The sequence below is a fragment of the Dermacentor albipictus genome, unplaced genomic scaffold (assembly GCF_038994185.2).
Source record: "Dermacentor albipictus isolate Rhodes 1998 colony unplaced genomic scaffold, USDA_Dalb.pri_finalv2 scaffold_19, whole genome shotgun sequence".
Taxonomy (NCBI): Eukaryota; Metazoa; Arthropoda; class Arachnida; order Ixodida; family Ixodidae; genus Dermacentor; species Dermacentor albipictus.
Window position 1 is genome coordinate 5,294,304 of NW_027225573.1, and position 12,703 is coordinate 5,307,006.

The 12,703-nt window shown below is 48.0% G+C and overlaps 1 pseudogene; it reads right to left on the minus strand.

Annotated features, from left to right (window-relative positions):
• Positions 1-820: 820 nt before the first annotated feature.
• On the minus strand, positions 821-9,133 carry LOC139052195 (lissencephaly-1 homolog; annotated as a pseudogene).
• Positions 9,134-12,703: the final 3,570 nt, after the last annotated feature.

Here is a 12,703-nt window from a genome sequence, read left to right on the forward strand (position 1 = left end):
GTAGTACAACACGGGTAAATTAACGTGCACTATGGGAGGTCCGCCATCATCATTATCGTCGGATCCAACGGCATCATCGGAACTCCGGCATCGGAGCCAGCAGTCGAAGAAGGAGAGGACGAAGAGTCTGGAGAGCGCGAGCGGTGGTTCGAAGCTCAATTGGAAGTTTCTTTTACAAAATTGAGAGGTCGCATACCTCCTCTAAATATTTACTTACACAGGTCTGGCCTCGCAGTGTCCCCTCTATGTTCTTTTTGCAGTGAACCTGAAACTATGGAACATTACTTTCTCTCGTGCCACCGCTTTCTAAGACAAAGAAAACTATTAGAATGCTCATTTACCAAACTTGACCTCTCGCTAATCTCGCCAACCATTCTTTTTTAGGGGGGCGACTTCAATGGGATCCAGCCACAGGGATGCTTTTCTGGCAGTTTACAATTTTATTAGAGACGCAAAAAGAGTACCTTGTTGAATTTCTAAAATTATCCATAATTTAAATTATTTCATTTCTTTACGTTTACTTATTTTATCGGAATTCCTAACAACATTTATTACCCTTCTAAATTACAGTACTATCGTCCCACGCTCCAATATAAAATCTAGTTTCTCTCTACTTCTAACCATGCGGAAAACCGCCTGCTTCTTGGCCCATCCTGGGTACGCGCCACTGTCTGGGACACAAGACAAGACAAGACAAGCTCCACGGGCGCTCTGCAGGGCGCGGCCTGCCAGGACTAGGGCCTACTGGCGTGGACTGAGGGACCGCGCGGCCCCCACATTGGCGCCCGTAACGTGATGCCCCGGTTGCGTTCCGGGACGGACCATGATCGTGGGGAAGGCCAGCGGAGCCCGTTCCACAGCCAGTAGCGACGCCTGCCTGGTCTGGCGCTTGACCATCTCCGTGGACCTGCAGCTCTGGACCATCTCCAGAGCTGCAGCTCTGGCGTTAGCTGAGGGGCGCTTCTGGCACCTCTTCCTCTGTAACCGTCATCGGCTCTGACATGGGACAAAGGGGCGGAGCGGTCTCCTACGCGCTGCTGAAGCTCCCGGCGCCACCATTGAAGAAGGCACCTGCCGGCGCGGTTAATGCGTCAACGCGACAAGTTGTCGAAGCACGGAGGCCAGGCTTGGCTCCAAACTTAGCGGTGCGGTCACGTCCAGCGACTCGGAGACGTTGGAAAGCGACGACGACTTGACCGTTAACCATAAGGGAGCCGCCGAGGCATGCAAAGGCAAGCTGTTGAAGAAAATCGCTCGGAAGAAGCCCTCGTCGGGTAGCGAAGCTGAGGACAGGAACGGCGCGTCGTCCTCGTGAGCTGAGAACCTCATAGGCGCTTGAGGTCGGTTGCCAACAGTAGTGGAAGCGGCACCGTTCGAGCGACGACCATCATCGCCTGCGATCTTCCCGTCCTGTTAACTGCATGCTGCGGTGCCGTGTGGTCTCTGTGTGGTGGAATGGCAGCGAGCGGGCGGCTGCTACTTCCGACGCCCTGCTGCGTACACTCGTCAGGACGAGGTAGAGGACGAAGACCAAGCCAGGTATGCCTCCGGGAATGGTTTAGGGCCTTCTGGTTCCTGCTAGACTTCGACAACTCGGAGGTTTCACCCCCTGGTCCGCCGCATCTTCGCGAAGCGTATGTCCGGGAAGACAGCCAGGTTTAAGGCCATCGGGTTCCTGGAAAACCTAGGTGACTCGGACGTTGCCTGTTCCAGTGATCCTCGTTTGGTGCAGCATTTTGCAAGGTTTGCCCACCACCGCAGATGCGGTGCCATCGCTGCAAGCCGCCGTGTGACCGTGCCATCGTCGCCTTCGCAGAGGGATGGGGCAGTATGGGAACTACGCCATCATCATCATCGGAGCCACCGGCATCATCTCGCTGCTCACAGTCTGCAGCTCACAACCGAACCGTAAACAAACACAGGGTCTCTCTCTCACCGCCACAGACTCGTTTCTCCAGAAAGTCTTGAAAACGCTGACGGAGCATGGCAACAATTTCGAAATCCTGCAGGCTGTGCAGCGCAGTGTCGCCGTAGCAGTGCTACCCTCTACCCCTATCCCCACAAACCACCTTTCGAATTGCCAAATAGACTCCAGTAACATCCGTAACGCGCATGTGACTGTCTGCCTCCAGCAAAGAGCTCCCAAGATACCTGAAACTAAAAACCGAAACAGAAGACGGCACAGGGGCACCCTGGCTGACAACAAAGTAAAAAAGGAAATTTCTGGGCAGACGGTGCCCTCAACACCAAACATGGCGTCCACTTGAAACGTAGGCAAAATCCTGCGCTCCCGAGCCACTTAGTGCGTCGGGCAGTGACGTGTATAAACAATGCGGCATTGCAACAGCAGCAACAGCAGCAGTCGAGGCAGTAGAAGCAGCAGTAATCTGGAGTGGTGGTTGTGAACAGCTGGCGTGCAACAAGCCAGAGCAGGAAGGGTAGAAGAGTGTAGAAGAGGGTTGTGGTGGTGGTGGTGGAGGCGTTGTCGCCAGCATTGGGACAACATGTCGGCGTGCAAAAATGCTGGTGTGCAGTGGAGCAGCGGGAGAGACTCGGGAGGAATGAGCTGAGTCATTGCCGAGGCTTGTCTGCAGGAGGGACTGCTGCTGCGGTCGGTCGAGGCTTCTCGGCGAGCAGTGTGCCACGCTCGCGGCGGTGTGTGGCATTAGCGGCATTCCCACACCTTGACCGTCTCTTCGACGCTTGGCGGTCCCCACGTACGGCGCCGTGCGGTGGAAATCAAACGAGGTGCAAAAGTGTGCGTATGCCTCGAGGGCCTTGCAGCAACGCTCCCAGACGCGCAACGTCTTGTCATTCGAGCAGCTCAGCAGGTGCTTGCCGCCGGTATGGAACTTGACACCACGCACACAGTTGTCCTGGCACACCAGGGTGAAGATGGCCAGGCCTGTGCTGACGTCCCACAGTTTGATGGTCTTGTCCCGTGAGCCAGGAAGGGTCCCGCGCCCTGCGCCCTGCCAGTACCGCTGCCAGCCGGCCGCCTGTTGCTGTCTCCACTGGCGTTGCCGCTCAGGTGCGGGTGGGCGCTCTCGGGCGCCCACGTAATGCACTCCGCCACGTGGTCGTCATGCTCCCGAAGCTCCAGTTTGCACTCCTTGGCGCCCACCGCGCACACACCAACCAACGGGTCATCATTGGAACAACTGGCCAGGAGGGAGCCGTTCGGAGCTTACTCGAACCATGCGCACAAAGCCGAAATATGTGCATCACAAGGAGTGTGACAAAAAAAGCTCCCCTGTTCCATCGCATAGGACCCTCAAGTAAACGCTTCTAACACGCGTTAAATGCAATCTACAACGATATTCTATTTATTATTATTATAAGTATTACTATATTAATATTATTATAACATTATTATTTATATTATATTATTATTATCATTACGCATGGACGCTCGGCGAAGAGGACACTTGGGTGACGACATTGCAATAACATTCTTCTTCTTATTATTATTACGGGGTTTTACGCGTCAAAACCACCTTCTGATTATTAGGCACGCCGCAGTGAAGGACTCTGGAAAATTTTTGAAGACCTGGAGTACTTTAACGTGCACCTAAATCTAAGTACGCGAGTGCTTTTGCATTTCGCCTTCATCGAAATGCGGCCAGCGTGGCCGGGATTCGATCTCGCGACGTCAATAATCGCCCGAATTGATAATACTAGTCTCAACAGCCTTCCCTGCATTTGGAGAACGTCTGTCAAAGTAGGGATTTAAGAAATACATGTACCATCATCGTGAATTCTAACTGATACCGCATATGACTAGTAATTTTTTTTTGTGTAATCGCCTCTCCTTTAGGCATTCCTACCGAAGTGTCAGCAATAACAGTGCATATAATTGTTGCTTTACGTATCTTTTCAGTCAGCATTTTACCATCCACTACATATATATATATATACATACGTCAGCAAGCTTTGCTCACAGTGGAAAGACCTTGCACCAATGATCTGTACCGGGTGTTCCAGCGACCACTTTCAAAAATTTTTAAATACTGCCTGTGGCAGATAGCACAATTCTACTATACGAGCTGGTCTACTCGAAGTGACGGATATTACTTGTAGAGCAAGTTTATATGCATAATCGTCTACTTATCACGAATTCACTAATTAAGTTTCTAACTACTAACCTTACGGAGAGATTGCAATTTACAAATTATAGCCTGGGACTTCGCGAGGCGGATCCACTTGGAACCAATTCTCAGGATGACACCAGTTTCGAGATACTTATACCAGAATTTTGCGGAGAAATGCACTGGCGTTCCAGTTACTTTTCTGCTTCAATGCATAAAACGATGTTTTGTTAAGAAAGTAAGTGGAACGACAGTGCATATTTACCTCAAGTTTGACGGCGCATGTCTCGTAAATGGTGTCATCCACACAATTCTTTTCAAGATGATGTGCCTTGCAGTCTTCGCAGGAGCGTCTTTCCTGTCTTGTCTCCTTTTTACGAGCCACTTCTGCGCTTCGCTTTGCAAGACAAGTTTAAAACACTTTTGAAAGTGTTCGCTGAAACACCCTGCATACTAGCTGTTACGTTTGATGCAGTGACAAGGCGGCCACATTTCATTTGTACCTACTTGGTGTTCGAACAGAAAAAAGAAAAAGGTATAGGCCCTAAATGACGATTTTTCGATGTCAAACGCTTTAACACCTGCATACAAAAGCTCGAGAGTTGCAAACACTCTGCTTTAGACAAGCGGATCAAGGGTCGGCAGAAGCTCAGCAAGGCTAACGCAGCCTGCAACTTCACCACTGCGAACGCTACCACCGATCCGACACTTATTTGGCAGACAAGCAAATTACGCAGCAGATTAGGTGAGCAAAGCTGCTGCTTCGTCCTGTCGGTTAAATAACGCCGACAACGGCACTGGCCAACAGGCGTTCGCGGAAAGGAAAGAGCAGCTGACACTGCGGCGGCCAGAGCGGGCTGCACAATGACGCCGCCGCTCTCCAACACGACCACGGGAGATGAAAACGGGTGTGGGACGCAAGGCGGAAATCCCCCCCCCCCCCCCCTCCCCCAAACAAAAGACACTGCTGGAGTCATTCTAGCCTGTGGAGATATATAGCTTAACGGAAGCCAACCGAAAATTGACTGAGGCATACATATACATCGGAAAAAAAATGAAGTTACGCGAGCGTTCACACATTCTGGTGTTGTTTGGACAAAGTTTGGAGGAAAAAATTTTTAACCGTTGTAAACTCGACGTTCAGTTGGAACCGTGACCAAAGCAGATGCGATTCTGCTGGAACCCGATTACGGGAACATTTATTAGCGTGCACGGGAGACGAGTGACTTCGGTGGATGTCGTCATCCTGTACGTTCGTCCAATGAATGGCGGCGAAATGAGCCAAGAGAATAGCGAAAGCAGGCTGACGTCACTCCCTGCGCGCACTCGATTATCAGGTCACATTCCTGCCCAAGAAGTTTCGATACTAAATGAGACTGCAGCACCGCTTGAGATAGAGGGGCTCCTGTGTCGGTACAAACCAAAGGTATACAGGGTGTCCCAGCTAACTTTAGCCAGAGATTAGAAATATGCGAATGCCACCTCGTCGCTCGGAGATACTCAAATTGCTTTTTTCATTCCGCCTAATTATATAATTAGTCTTGATTAATTAAGCAACTTCTCGAATATCATAATTAGATTAAAAGTGTCAATGAAAAAATTCTAGAGCGACATGAGAAACTCACGCTACAGCTTCCTGTTGCTCAATACGTGCTACATAGAAGTGTTTTTCCGAGCGTGAAAGAAGCCCGCGAATACACGCAAAGTGCCCCGGGTGGCCAGTCGCGCGGCAAATTTTGCGCGCATTTGCGGGCTTCCTTCACGCTCGGAAAAACTTCCATGTAGCACGTATTGAGCAACAGAAAGCTGTAGCGTGAGTTTATCATGTCGCTCTAGCATTTTTTCTTTGACACTTTTAATCTAATTATGATATTCGAGAAGTTTATCAATAAATTAAAATTATTATATGATTAGGAGGAATGAAAAAAAAATAGGATCTCCAAACAGCATGACCTTGGTTCTGGCCGGTTACGTGGCATTCGCATATTTCTAAACTCTGGCTAAAGTTAACTGGGACACACCGTTTATAATTACTCTGCTCGAACAGCTGCGGCGCTTACAGGCAGTGCTCTGCTCTTGGTTGCGGACTGGCCTACAGCTCCAGAATATTATCACGGATCACGCGTATCCTCTGCCCTGCTCCCTTCTCGCAAATGCGGTCATCTTCTGAAATTAAAGGTGCACGCAAAGCTTAATCTCAGCTTCGCATCGCGTGAAGTGCCTGGCTACGTCACTGGCGCCACTTAAGCCGCAAGCGCGTAAATCTGTGACCTTACGGGGAACCCTGGATTTCGAAACAACGCTGCCAACAAAATCGAAATGAAGATATTGATACGACTTGCGCGCATCCATGCCAATCGCATTTTTGAATTATTTCTTAATGTCAGTAATTTCTGACTGCGCTTTACGTCACAAAGCAATGCGTGAACTTCGAGAGGCGGTTTATAGTGGAACGCTGTGGATGAATTTCTGCCACCCGGGCTTCTTGTAGCGCAACCGAACAACGAGCGTTTGCACTCTGCCTGCGTCGGATGGCGGTGGCGTATCGAACGCGCGACTTCCTGCTCGGGAGCAATTGTGTCACAATAATTATTTTATCGGCTTAGTCAGCACACCCGTGGTGCTCCCTATAGCTTCCAACGCCAGCCTCTTGAAATGCAAGATGCAGTAGCCATGATGCGAACACGTAAAAAGAGCCGGCCTTCGTGTCATAGGGAACATGCAAAGATGGCTCTTCCAAGATGTGTTTCTTCATCGGTTAGGCAACCACAGCCTTACGTCACAAGCGACAGCGAAAAGGCGCTTCATACGAAGGATGTGACTAATGCATCTCAGCACGCAGCGTACCATACGCTTAAAGGCCCACAAATTTAATGACGCGAAAACAAAAACCGAAGCTGTTTACTTATTTCTAACTCATCAGGAAAATAACTGGGCCACCTGACCTTTACCGACCGCGAAGCACAGGTGTACTCACAAGCAGGACGGAGCTCAAAATACGCAGCACAACAAAGTTGTAACGGTTAAAATACACATGCCGCTACTGCAAAGTAAAGAAAGCGTGAATGGTGATGGTGAATAAACGCTTGCTTCACTATCTGGAAACAAACAAAATATTAGACCCATACCAATGCGGTTTCAGGGAAGGTAGGTCGACGACAGACCAGCTTGTCCGCATGCAAATGTACATCCGTGAAGCCTTTATCCGCAAACAGCTTGTCGTATCTGTATTCCTTGATATGGAAAAGGCGTATGACACTACGTGGCGCTTCGGGATCCTTCGGGATCTTTTTGGAATGGGTATACGTGGCAACTTGCTGACCATTATTGAGAACTACCTGTCTGACAGAACGTTTCGTGTTAGAGTTGGCAATGTGCAGTCAGGATCATTCGTACAAGAGACAGGTGTACCGCAGGGTGGAGTGCTGAGTTGTTCGCTCTTTATTGTGAAAATGAACTCCTTATATACCACCATACCTCGCACACTCTTTTACTCGGTTTATGTAGACGATGTACAGATAGCTTTTAGATCATGCAATCTTAGCATCTGCGAGAGACAGCTACAGCTTGGCCTAAACCAACTCTCAGAGTGGTCAAAAGAAAATGGTTTTAAATTTAACCCTCAGAAAAGCACATGTGTTCTCGTCTCAAACAAGAGAGGCATATCACCAGGACCCACTATTCACCTTAATGGACAACGACTGTCGGTTAGCATTGAACACAAATTTTTAGGTATCATCTTGGACACAAAACTTAATTTTATTCCACATTTGAAATATCTCAAAGCGAAGTGCCTGAAGACAATGAAGCTGCTGAAGCTACTTTCTCGAACAAACTGGGGCAGTGACAGGAGGTGTTTGCTTAGCCTATATAGGAGCCTTGTACGATCACGCCTCGACTATGGAGCTGTGGTGTACCAATCCGCATCGGATAGTGCTCTCAGAACTCTCGACCCAGTCCACAATCTAGGCATACGGCTGGCAACAGGCGCATTTAGGACAAGTCCTGTGGAAAGTCTGTATGTGGAGGCGAACGAATGGTCGTTACATCTGCGCAGAACGTATCTAACCTTCTCCTACTTTGTTACATGTAAATCGAATAACGAACATCCGTGTCATTCAACTGTACACGACCTATCTTCTGCAAGACTTTACCATAACCACCCATCTGTTCGACCTCCTCTATCTGTGCGCTTAGAACAACTGGCTCATGAAACTGCTATTCAACATCGAGAAACAGTCCTAATGACTCCCACTAATATTGCACCACCTTGGGAATGGAAGAATACCCAATGTGATATGTCTTTCGTCACATTAACAAAACATTCGCCTGAGGTACACATACGTTCACATTTCCTCGAACTCCAGGCGAAGTACTCTTGCACGGAGTTTTATACAGACGCTTCAAAGTCTACTTATGGTGTAGCCTATGCAGCTCTCGGACCGTCATTCTCAACGTCCGGTGCACTAAATCCAAACACCAGCATTTTCACAGCGGAGGCATACGCGATTCTCTCTGCTGTGAAATATATAAAACAAACAGGTATAATAAAGGCTGTCATATTCACAGATTCTTTAAGCGTTCTTAGTGTGATATCAAATCTACGAAAACACAACAACCCTATCCTTAATCAAGTCTACAACCTTCTATGCTCAGCCTACATGTCGAACCAAACAATTGTTCTTTGTTGGGTGCCTGGCCATAGAGGCCTAGAGGGCAACGTAGCTGCTGACGAAAGGGCTACATCTGTAGCTTTTTGTGATGAAGACCTCAATATACCTGTACCTTACACAGATCTTAAGCCTTTCTTACAATATAAACTACGGAAATATTGGCAAAGGCAATGGGACACTCAGGTATCCAACAAACTGCACCTAATCAAACCAAAGATAGGCAACTGGATCTCTGAGAAAAAGACAAGACACCAGGAAGTACTGCTCTATAGATTAAGAATTGGGCATACCTATAGCACTCATTCGTATATTCTTGCTGGAACTGACCCTCCAACATGCACTAGGTGTGGCAGTAGACTTACAGTCCTTCATGTTCTCGTTCAGTGCCCATTATTAGAAATGCAGAGAAAAAAGTTCTTCCCTTTCTTATGCCATCATAATGTACCTTTACACCCAGTCTTCTTTTTAGGCAATGAACCTCTATTTAATTTTAAGCTAGTTCTCAAATTCTTAGAAGAAACAAATACCATAGACATTATTTGGCCGGGCTATTTGTAGCACAGCCTCTGCCTAGAGGCTGTAGCTGCAATGGAATCACTCACAGAGCACATGCCTCGCAGCCCTTGCTCTGAAGGGCTCTGCAGAGGCACTGGTGCTGCTATAAATTAACATGTTTGAGTATCGTATCGTTCTCAACGTACTTTTACAACCATAGGACTCACTTTTCATTGACATTATTTTAATAGGTACATATTTTACACCATTTACAGCTTTTACTCGATTACCGACATATTCACCGATACTCATTGCCATCCATCACCAAATGTCATGGCGCTCTTTGGCCATTTCTGGCCCTTGCGCCAAGAACCAATATCCATCATCAAACGCTTCTATCGTGACCAACCTAGAAATTCTAATTCTTTTCAAAGTAAGCGCACCGAGGTTGTATTAACGCGGTGATGACTTCGTTAGTACAACCTCGGTGCGCTTACTTGAAAAAGAATTTGAATTTCTAGGTCGGTCACGATAGAAGCGTTTCTTGTCTTTTCATGCTATGTGATTAGCGATGATGCAGGTGCGCATGTTCTGCTGGCCTTGCTGGGACTACATCGACTCTAATAAACCTCAATTGATAGTCCAGTCGTTGTGGTGTGAACCTCTCCTCTTGTCCTTTGTGTTTTTGACTGGTTTTTTCGTTCAAGTATGTACCAACTGGCCCAGATTTCAACCCTTCTGCAAATGAGTTTTCGTGTTGCTATACAACTTTCTCATTGACACTTTTCACTGAATTAGAGTATTTGAGAAGTTGATTCATTAATTAGGGCTAGTTATTTAATTAAGCCGAATAAAAAAATTTATCTGAGTATCTCCAAGCGTTGGAAAACAACAGTGCCTTGAGTCTGTTCAGCTACGTTGTATTTGCATATTTTTAATGTTTGGCTCAAGTTACGTGGGACACCCAGTATATACGCATAAATCTATACATTGTTTGACTATGCGTATGACTTGCTGTTCAATTGACACCATGTAATTATTCGTCCTTTCCTTAAAAATCAGAAGTCCCGATTTCTCTGTGCTAAACTTAAGGTCTACGTTTGTCGCTGCCTTGCCACAAATATTCGCAAGTGTCTAAATCGCATGCGTTGTCCGCTAGTGGCAGAATGTAGTCAACATACATCAGTCCGGGGACCTGCTGTTGCGTGATTTTGTCTATTACTCATGCAAGATGCATGCCCCATGAATATACAGGCGGTCTTCTTTAACGGCACCAAATATTAAGGAATAGATCAATATAAATATTCCTGATATTATTGTTATCATTCGAGTGTTCAGATGGTGACCTCCGGATACGGAGCAAGTTGAGCAGTTGTGTGCGCAATTTACGAATGTATGTTATCATTTAAGTAATTGTTTTTGGGTGGCTAAAGAAAATTAGCAGTCTGGAGCCTCTCTTCGACATATTGTAGATGAGCGAATATATCCTTATTAATCATGCTTCTGTAAGAGCTAAGAACAAATATTTTGTAATTAAGCGTTCTCTGAAAGCCTAACTGACGCGGAAAAAGATCGTGGGTAACATCGACCTGACCGCTTCCAACCTTTCGAGATATTGCGATGAATGAATGGCACGGCTACCCGCCGTGGTTGCTCAGTGGCTGTGGTGTTGGGCTGCTGAGCACGAGGTCGCGGGATCGAATCCCGGCCACGGCGGCCGCATTTCGATGGGGGCGAAATGCGAAAACACCCGTGTGCTTAGATTTAGGCGCACGTTAAAGAACCCCAGGTGGTCAAAATTTCCGGAGTCCTCCACTACGGCGTGCCTCATAATCAGAAAGTGGTTTTGGCACGTAAAACCCCAAATATTATTATTATGGCACGGCTCCGTGAGCATGTTCCTTGCGCCCAGATGACTGTCGATATTTATTCACATTGTTTTTCCCAAGGCAAGCCGTTTAAAGTTGAAATGTCCATGTAGCAACGAACGTGCGCTGCCGAAAGCGTGCTTGGTTACAGAAACGATGCAAGATTGAATGATAGTGCAGATTTAGCGAGTCATTGCTCTCAAGGCATTGCTCTGCCGCCAACGGAAGCAAGATAACGAAGTTGTATTGCTTGGCAGCTTCTTACGGGGCCGTGCCAGCCAAGGGCGGCAATACTGACGTCACAGGCGCATTTTTTTGTCGGTTTAGCTTTAAGAAAGAGATAATGCTACAAATGCAGTGTCATTCGTTCTTGTCTCGAGGATTCAAACACGGGTTTTAATGCTCTCCACACCGCGTTTGTTTCGAAGAGTAGGTGTAAGAAGGAAAACGTTTACTCACACCCGAAAACACACAAGCAACCTCGCACGCACACATACGCACTCTCTCTCCCTCGCACGAGCACACACTCTCTTCCTCACAAGCACTCACACGCTCTCTCCATCGCACGCACCTATATCCATGCGCACACAAACACGCACACTTTTGTCCCCAGGCATGCATGCTGAAAGACGAATACGCACGGTGGCACACGTGCACATTCACACGCCGCCATGCATGCGCCGCAAGCACGCAAGCGCACGCGCACATGCACTAACACGGAGATGCAGGCATGCACACACACCGCGAACGCTCACACACGCATAGACGCACTCGCGTGCAAGCATATGCAAATATGGAGGCACAAGTACGCGCACACACACACGCATAGTCTCTCTCTCCCTCGCACATACACATGCTCTTTCTCCCTCGCACACACACACACACTTTCTATCTCTCTCGCACACAAACGCACTCTCCCTCACACGCACGTTCTCTCTCTCCATCCGTCATACGCACGCGCGCGCGCGCGCGCGCGCACACACACACACACACACACGCACACGCACACACACACACACTTGTTCGCAATCATGCATGCTGAAATTCGAAAACACGTTGGCACGCGTACCCGTTCACACGCGGCCACGCATGCACAGCAAGCGCGCGCACACACGCCGCGAGCGCTCAAACACGCACACACGCACTCGCGCGCATGCAAACGCAAATACGGAGGCACAATCCTGCACAATCATACACAGAGCGCACAGACGCATACAACCATACCCAGGCGCACTCAAGACATGCACACGCATAAACACTCTGTACCGGCTGCTCTGTCTCGGCTGCTTCTGAAAAACCTGCGCGTGCTAACACGCTGCATACCACTCCACCATGGCCACGGCGGCCGCATTTCGATGGGGGTGAAATGCGAAAACACCCGTGTACTTATATTTAGGTACACGTTAAAGAACCCCAGGTGGTCCAAATCTCCGGAGTCCCCCAATACGACGTGCCTCATAATCAGAAAGGGGTTTGGGAATGTAAAACCCCATAATTAATAACCATTACCTTCGCAATGCCAACTGTAATAAACCACTTTATGGCTTGAATTTGGCGCTTCTTCAAGTCATTGTGACCT